At 39.5% G+C, this 7,990-nt stretch overlaps 1 long non-coding RNA gene across 1 annotated transcript; it reads right to left on the reverse strand.

The window, feature by feature from the left end:
• Window positions 1-1,522: 1,522 nt before the first annotated feature.
• LOC134039017 (uncharacterized) lies at window positions 1,523-2,935 on the reverse strand. Its single transcript, XR_009932737.1, has 3 exons — window positions 2,771-2,935; window positions 2,204-2,363; window positions 1,523-2,000 (listed from the first exon to the last, which is right to left on the reverse strand). It is a non-coding gene; the product is annotated as an uncharacterized LOC134039017 (long non-coding RNA).
• Between the last annotated feature and the right edge of the window lie 5,055 nt (window positions 2,936-7,990).

A 7,990-nucleotide genomic window follows, 5' to 3' on the forward strand; every position in this document is an offset into this window, starting at 1 on the left:
TATCCTTACAAGGACTCGGGAGTAACGAGTCCTCAAAGAGTGATTCATTCATTTTCTCGTGGCCGCGCATCGGGACTGTTGCATAGGCTCGTCCAAGTAAACAGAAATGATTCATTCATTTCCCGACTCGGTCTTCGGGTACTAGTCTTTGGATCATTTTTCACGTGACCTGCATAGGCTCTGTAGTGGTAGCTAGAGGAAACGAACGATTCGTTCATTTCCCGACTCGGTCTTTCTACGAGTCTTTGGATCATTTTTCACGTGACCTGCATAGGCTCTGCACTGGAGGAAACAAACGATTCGTTCATTTCCCGACTCGGTCTTTCTAAGAGTCTTTGGATCCTTTTTTCACGTGACCCGCATTATATTTTTTAGTAGAGGAAACAGTTTCCTCATTCCCTTTTGCCTGGCCGCCGTTTTAGTAAGACGTGAATGATATTCGCTCAAGTCATCATACTGACTGGTTTTGTTATTTTCACTTTACATTTACACTTACAGTTTAGTGCAGTGTAATTGTTTGCCGTGATAATTAAATGCTAGTGTGATAATAAATGACCAAATCATACAAACTGTCATGATACATTATTTTAATGCAGGAATTTCTTTTAAAATAGTATCTGCTGGGGCACATGTCATGCACTAACCTACATGAGAATATGATACGTGTTTGCAGTGGACGGATAGCCCCCCTCCCCCCCCCCCCATTGAAATGAACGAATGACTCGAAAAAAGATTTGTTCATTTTACTGAACGAGATTCAAAGAACCGAGTCAGTTAAATGATCCGAACTTCCCATCACTAGTACTTGAGGCCTTTTGCAGGCATCTGTGGGAGTGGGAGCACTCGATGGTCTCTTCAAAAATCGCCTGATATCTATGGCTAATTAATCCATTCCGAACAGGTAGGCTAATCCACAACGTGTATGTGTTTACCCAGACAGCAAAATGTGTTTGGGCCAGATTTGGACCAGGTCTTCATTAGCATGTGGCGCAGATCCGCTAAACGGACCTGGACAAGGCTCATCCTTTCCAACGGCCCAATACCGGAACAGTTTGGAATTACGGATCAGAGACAGATCTGGGCCAGAACTGCGACTCACATCAGGGGCTCATCTGGCCCTGGTCTGTGATTCATATTTAGGCTATCAGACAATTAAGGCCCAAACAAATACCCACGCAATTTGTAATTTTCAAAATAGTCATTTTTATTTTAAACAGGCAAAACATTACAGCATAAAAAAAACATTTGTTACGGGAATATGCACCGGTTCATTTCATTTTAATTTCAATTTCATTTCCATTTCATTTTACGTTTCAATTTCATTTCCATTTCATTTTCAATTTCATTTAAATTTCACTTTCATTTCATTTTCAATTTCATTTATATTTCCATTTATATTTCCATTTATATTTCAATTTTTTATTTCATTTTCAATTCTATTTTCATTTCCATTTCATTTTCATTTCACTTTCATTTCACTTTCATTTTCAATTTCAATTTCATTTCAATTTCATTTCATTTCCATTTACTTTTCATTTCACTTTCAATTTCATTTTCATTTCTATTTACTTTTCCATTTCAATTTTCATTTCATTTTCATTTCATTTTCATGCATTTCCCCGGTTCACACCCGTTACACACACTCATTCACACACTTACACACACATGCTTATTTACCACAGCCATTCCTAGTAGCTCTCAAGCCTGGCAGTGAGACAAGCTTAACCACACCACTGTACAGTAAGAAGCCATACTACTCTAGTTGTAAAAGGCCATTCCCAGTAGTGAGTAAATGTAAGTGACAGAAATAATATGATTAAAAATCAAATTACAAAAAAAAAAAAATGTGAACACTGCACATATTTATTGATCACCAGTTGGGTGTGACCGGGCACGGCGGCCACCCCCGCGGTCACAAGCCAGATTAAACCATCTGATGGCATTATGATTTATTTCCATGTATGTGGCTTTATCACTCATGCGATTCTTCCTCACTGCTCCTGTAAGACGTACAAAAAGCACACAAAGCAAAGAAACAGAGTAAATATTAGATTCAATATTCAAACATTCTTTATTACATGACATTATAGTAAAATGCTTGCACAAATAAATTATAAATGTGACTAATGTGGTGTGGAGTGAGTAGTGAGTGAATGAATAAGAGACTGGTGATTAAGTAAAGACATCTATATATAATACTTACGAGCCATAATGACCTTGGTTGCCATCTCACTGAATTTTTTTTAATTATTCATCCCTTTCCAATTTATGTTTTTGGCTACACTGTCAGCAAAAATGTACCCCAAAATGTTAAATACTATTTGTTTAGTACCTCTTCCCCCAATGGAGGCCAGCATCCCCACCTGTGAAAACAAGAGACTAAATTAGTGAGAAGTAAGAGATTGATAAATGATAGAGGTATGGGCAACATAGCAATGAGTGTGGAACATATCTCATATCATGAATTACATCTTGAGGGAATAAGCTTTCAGGGGTTTATATGGTTGACTCAGTTTTCCCTTATTGGGACAGGCTCAAATGTGTTAGCTGTAAACCTTTACCATCTAAATCCATAAAATCCCATTCAAAATGTACTTTGAAGGCAAATATATTAAAAAAAAATACTTTGAAGGCAAATATATTAAAGGATATCACCTGGCACCCTCCCAAATCTTATTGAGATGCCCCTTGACAACAAAAAACAGCATGAATACCATGCGAATACCAAGTGTTAGTGGACTTAGATGTTATATACAGTAAGCATAAATACCAAGTGCTGTTTTTTGGCTATGTTGCCTGGGTTTTTCAACCACCCTTCAAGTGATCAACCTCCTCAAGGGAGGCTAGGGGAAAGGAGATCTCCTCCGGCATCTCCACAACAGGCTCAGCGGCTCCCGTTCTGGCCATGATGACGCTCATATTTATGGAAAGTTGGTTCATCTGTTGCTTCATGTTCTCCATTAGTGTCAACATGTAGAGGTCAGCAGCTACAAAACAACACCAAATTTAGAGACATGATATGAATTCTAAATGTAGCAAAAGCAGACAACACAGAAAATACTACATAATTGAATTGAAATACTTTTTGCATTGTTTTAACATTGGTTTTAATGTTTCTGAGTGAGTTTCTCAATGTTAAAATGATCCGTATTAGCTTTGTTGATATGGTTCATGTGATTCAACATTGTGTAAGCATATGTTGAGTTGTTGGTGCTATGTCTGCGCAATAATTCACTTACGTGTACAGATGATTGGGTCCCTCCTTGAACGCCCCATATTCAGGCTGGGCATAAATATTTCAGTGGCTCCTTCTCTATAATTAGTTGCCAAGCCATCAGAGGACATCCCGGGAGGTGGATGGCTTAAAGTCAGATCTGTATAGTTCTGAGATGAACTGTTGTAAGGACATTGAAATATCTGCTGAGGTAATGAGGGGGGCCTTAAAGGAGAGCGTCGTGGAGATGGAGAACAGGAGGATGGCACTGGAGAGGCGTGTGGTAGAGGCGGAGAATAGGAGGATGGTAGTCGAAGTTTTGGGTGAAGAAGGATGGCCCTGGAGGGGGTGGTAGTGGAGGTTGGGCAAAGAAGGATGGCCCTGAAGCTGGTTGGTTGCTAAACAATAAACAGCAAATGTTTACTCCTCGACAGGTCTGCAAACGCATTTGTAAACCGAGATTTGTTAAAACGATTTGTTTGTTAACCTCGTTTTAACAAATCGAGGCGACAAAGCGTTTGCTGACCTGTCGAGGAGTAAACATTTGGTTTCTTATATACTACAACAATACGTGGGAAGATCACAAATCAAACAAGTCGAATCTGGAGCAGACGCCATGTTGTCAGAGCAATCAGCTGCACTTGCACTGGTGACGTCACTACATCTCCAAGGCAACATATCAACAACATCAATTCGTCTTCTGTCAGCTTCAGATACTTCTTTAAAACGGGAAGCAATTGCGGGGCGTTTGCGGACCTGTGCAAAAAACATATTTGGTTGTTTTAGTTTTTTTTTTTGGCAATTTAGGCTACTTTGTTGCCGAGCAGATGCCACGTTGTTAAGGTCAATGGCTACATCTCCAAGGCAACCGCTTGTTGCTAGGTCCGTAAAAACGTTTATTTACCTCTGCAAACTTTCAGGAGGTATATAAACGGATTTATTAACTTTTGAGAACGTCTTCTGGACCAATAGTAACAGCGTATTGGTCCAATTCGTATATAAGAAACATAAATGAAAGGTTAAAAAGGAGATTTTTTTGTGACATTTATAACAGAAGAGTTCTAAATAAAACAGCAATTTAACCTGTTTACGCTCCTGTTTCGCCCGCGAGACAAAAATGCTGCCTCCCCCTTCCTTAGTTACGACGCACTAAATTCTAAAAAATATATTTTTTAGACGCTACACATGTTATACATCGTTGGAAAGCTACGATTCTTGTGCTTCCATTGAAATAAACCAATTCAAGATCAAGTCGCAATAGCAAGCAAAGTCAACGTCTTTTTCCGGTGAACATTCCTTCAACAATGCCAAAGAAAAAAGTTGTACTCACCCTAAGTTGTTCAAATAGGTCCAGGTGTGCAAATCATGCCATCAAAACTTGATCTGCTAAGTCCCAAGGGTTCAAAGTATCTAACCATGTAAAGTAATTCGTCCAAATACAATGTTTTACGTTCATGAATAGCCATTATCCTTTGTTTCATTATGCAAGTTAGCCGACGGAAGAAACAACTTGTTCACATAAAAGTGTTATTTTCTCCGATTTATCAACGGAGTATTTACAAAATGAAGGTCTCAAAATGTCCGTTGAACCCTCCCCTTTTGATTGACACCTTGTTCGACCCAATAGGAGCTTCCATGCCCCGTTGACAGCCCTCTAAAGCCAACTAGGTCTGTGCGTCCTGCCCCCCCCCGCCCCCCCCCCCCCACACTCGTTCTAAACAAATTTCTCGAACTGGCTTCGACTGGCTCTGAAATTAGCTCGTTAGCCTTGTAGCTGACAGCTAGCTGAAAATGCCAATACCTCATTTGTATGCGTCTGTGGAGCCTTCAAAATAACAGTCGATTGCGCAATATGGTTGACAGAATCAGTGTTCTTTGTGCGCCAATCCTTGGAATCAGATAAAGCACTCCAATGTGTTCATGCTTCAGTTTTTGTGTTTCAGTATTACTAATTAGGGATTTAGCTATTATATATGATATTTCTAAGTACCAGAGATGGGCCAGAGATAACAATTATGAAAAATAATACCTTTTTATTTGACCTTGACCTTGGTTACAAAGGGTCATTTTGGAGTCTCCAAAAGACCCTTTTAGAAAATTCCTGGATGTACTCTTATAAAAACATGTGTCAAATATGAATATATTGTGGTATTATGTTTGACTTTTGATTTGAATTGGGTAAGGCTTCAACCTGTGGTCCAATTTAGTCTTCCAGATAATACCTACCACCTCTAGGCCTCTTCAGGCCTCTGTTTTCAAAACAAAATCTAGGCGGAAATAGAAATTTTCACTTTCCTTGTGTTCAAGCTTCTATTACTCAACACTAGAAGGACTGACAGGGGTCCTGACAACAGGGGACATAACTTCAGAGTGTCAGCTTTCAAAAGAGATCATTTACATGCATGTACTCCAAATGGTTCAAGAACAGCTTCCAATTTACTTTGGGTATGCTGTTTAGGCGTTTTCAGGCAAATTTAACAGGAACATGAAAAGGTTAATAGTTTAACAATTGATTTCCAGAATCGGACAAATACTGGTTATATTTACCATCGTGATGGTAAATATCATCGTGCAGGCTCTCCATCACTGTCTTCAGTATCACCATAATGGTGGCTAATTTTTAGGAGAGAGACACATTTCACTTAGACTGACACTTGCACTTTCAAACGGAACACACACAAAACGACATCAATCACATTACTTGGCACTTGCACTTTCACACACTAGCACCTCTGACACTAAGGCTCCGTCCCAATACTACCACTTCACCCTAGCACTTCCCCTTCGTTTGTGCGTTCGCGTGAAGGGGTAGGGTGTCCCAATTCTTTTAGACAGAAGGGGAAGTGTTGTTCAACCCTTCAAACAACCCCTTCAAACGGAGTGCGATCAGAGGCAGACTACGGCTGAATGGAAAGATTACATTTCCCAGGATGCCTTGCGAACACCTTGGTAACCGACTGACTCCAAACATTTTGAAGAAAGATGGCTGCCAGTGCAGAAAAAGAAGTTTACAAATGTAAGTATATCTTCGCAAATAACTATAAAAAAATGTGAAACACATCGGGATATCTAGCTGATCAAAATAATATTCCTTCCAATTGAGTAGAATACAATTGCAAATCGCTATTTCACAAATGAACTTCTGTCTATGCTGCTGAGAGTAGCCGAGTAACGTTAACGTTAGCTAACGTTAGGATGTAAAAAACACAATTTTATTATGACAGGTGGGTAGGTTAAATATGTTTGCCAAAACCTGAAAACCTGACGTGTGTTCAAATTCGCAAACATAGGAACACTGTTTGCCTTGAGTTTTTGGCAAACGTAGCCTACAGTGGAGCTGGATATGAGCTAGACAAAATGTTACCATTACAATGGTAACATTTTACATTTACAATGTGTAACTAAAATCATTTCAATGTAACGGTTGAAAGATACTAGTAGTTTGGTTGCGAGCTAACAGACAGGTGTCTAATGTTACAATGTTAGGGACTCCCGACCAGACCTGGGGTCTCATTTATAAAACTGTGCGTAGGATTCTTACTAAAAGTGTACGTACGCCCAAAAGCCTAAAATGGCGTATGCTCACAAAAATTTAGATTTATAAAACCGTGCGTACGCACACCTGTACGCAATGTTCCCTTTATAAATCACAGATTACCCACAAGTGTGCGTACGTGAATCAGCATTGTACCACGCCCTGAACACGCCCATTTTTAACCATAAATAGTCAATGCAAAGCACCTCATGAATGCTAATCTAGTATCTCATCATGACCCTGGCATGCGATTGTTCTTTACGGTGAATCATAGCGCATGACAACTTCTCAGACACTGTTAGCCTATTGGTGGAGCCCGAAAACTCAGAAAATGTGGTGGCCGGTAGATCACCAATTACAAAAACTGTGCGAGTGGCGTCAACTGTGCCAGTGATACCGCGAGTCGAGATACAATTTGAAAACAAAAGCGTTTTGTTATGAACAGTAATCTATTAAAGTCTGGACTGATGACGTGGAGTGTAGCGATTGCACGGGAGCTTAACGACTGTATTTCCAGTTTTTGACATATGATTATATATGCACAGTATTAAATAAATATATTTAGTTATACACTGTATTCTGCAGTTATTTAAAGGTAGGATATGTGATGTTATCTGCATTCCATGCAGTCGGGCATTTCCCCCTCCTGCACTCCGGTAGTGGACAATATGATGGTGAGACAGCGCTGAATTTAGATTTAAAATTTGAGTTGATTGTACAAGGTGTTTATGGAACAATTATCACTCAGTACAAGCTAAAATAATACTGCTGGATTAAATCTTCATGATAATGATGAAATCGAGTGACAAAAGTGTGTGAGGAAAACAAAATATATAAATATTACGAGTAATCGTTCTTCCCACATTTACTTTCTGCAGTCTGACTACAGTACGGTCATCTGCGTCGCCAATTACAACTGTTTCCAAAATGTGCGTAGGCCTACGGGAGGGTCAGAGTTTGCGTGGAGGACCGCACATTCTCTCGTCAAGTTTGTTTTTTATAAATCACAACCTTTGCGTGGAAAGTGGCGTACGCACATTTTCAGCCCCGTTTTGTGCGTACGCAAGCTTTATAAATGAGACCCCAGGGCACTCATTAGGTTCAGGACAGAAAATGAGGAGCAATTTACTAAAAAGAAATATGCATCCAAGCAGCTATATGAGTGAGTGACCCGGTTGTTGTTTTCCAATGAACAATGAATATCTCTGATAATTCCTGTAACCAGAGCCTAATCTACATCA

Source organism: Osmerus eperlanus, chromosome 18 (genome assembly GCF_963692335.1).
Source record: "Osmerus eperlanus chromosome 18, fOsmEpe2.1, whole genome shotgun sequence".
Lineage (NCBI taxonomy): Eukaryota > Metazoa > Chordata > Actinopteri > Osmeriformes > Osmeridae > Osmerus > Osmerus eperlanus.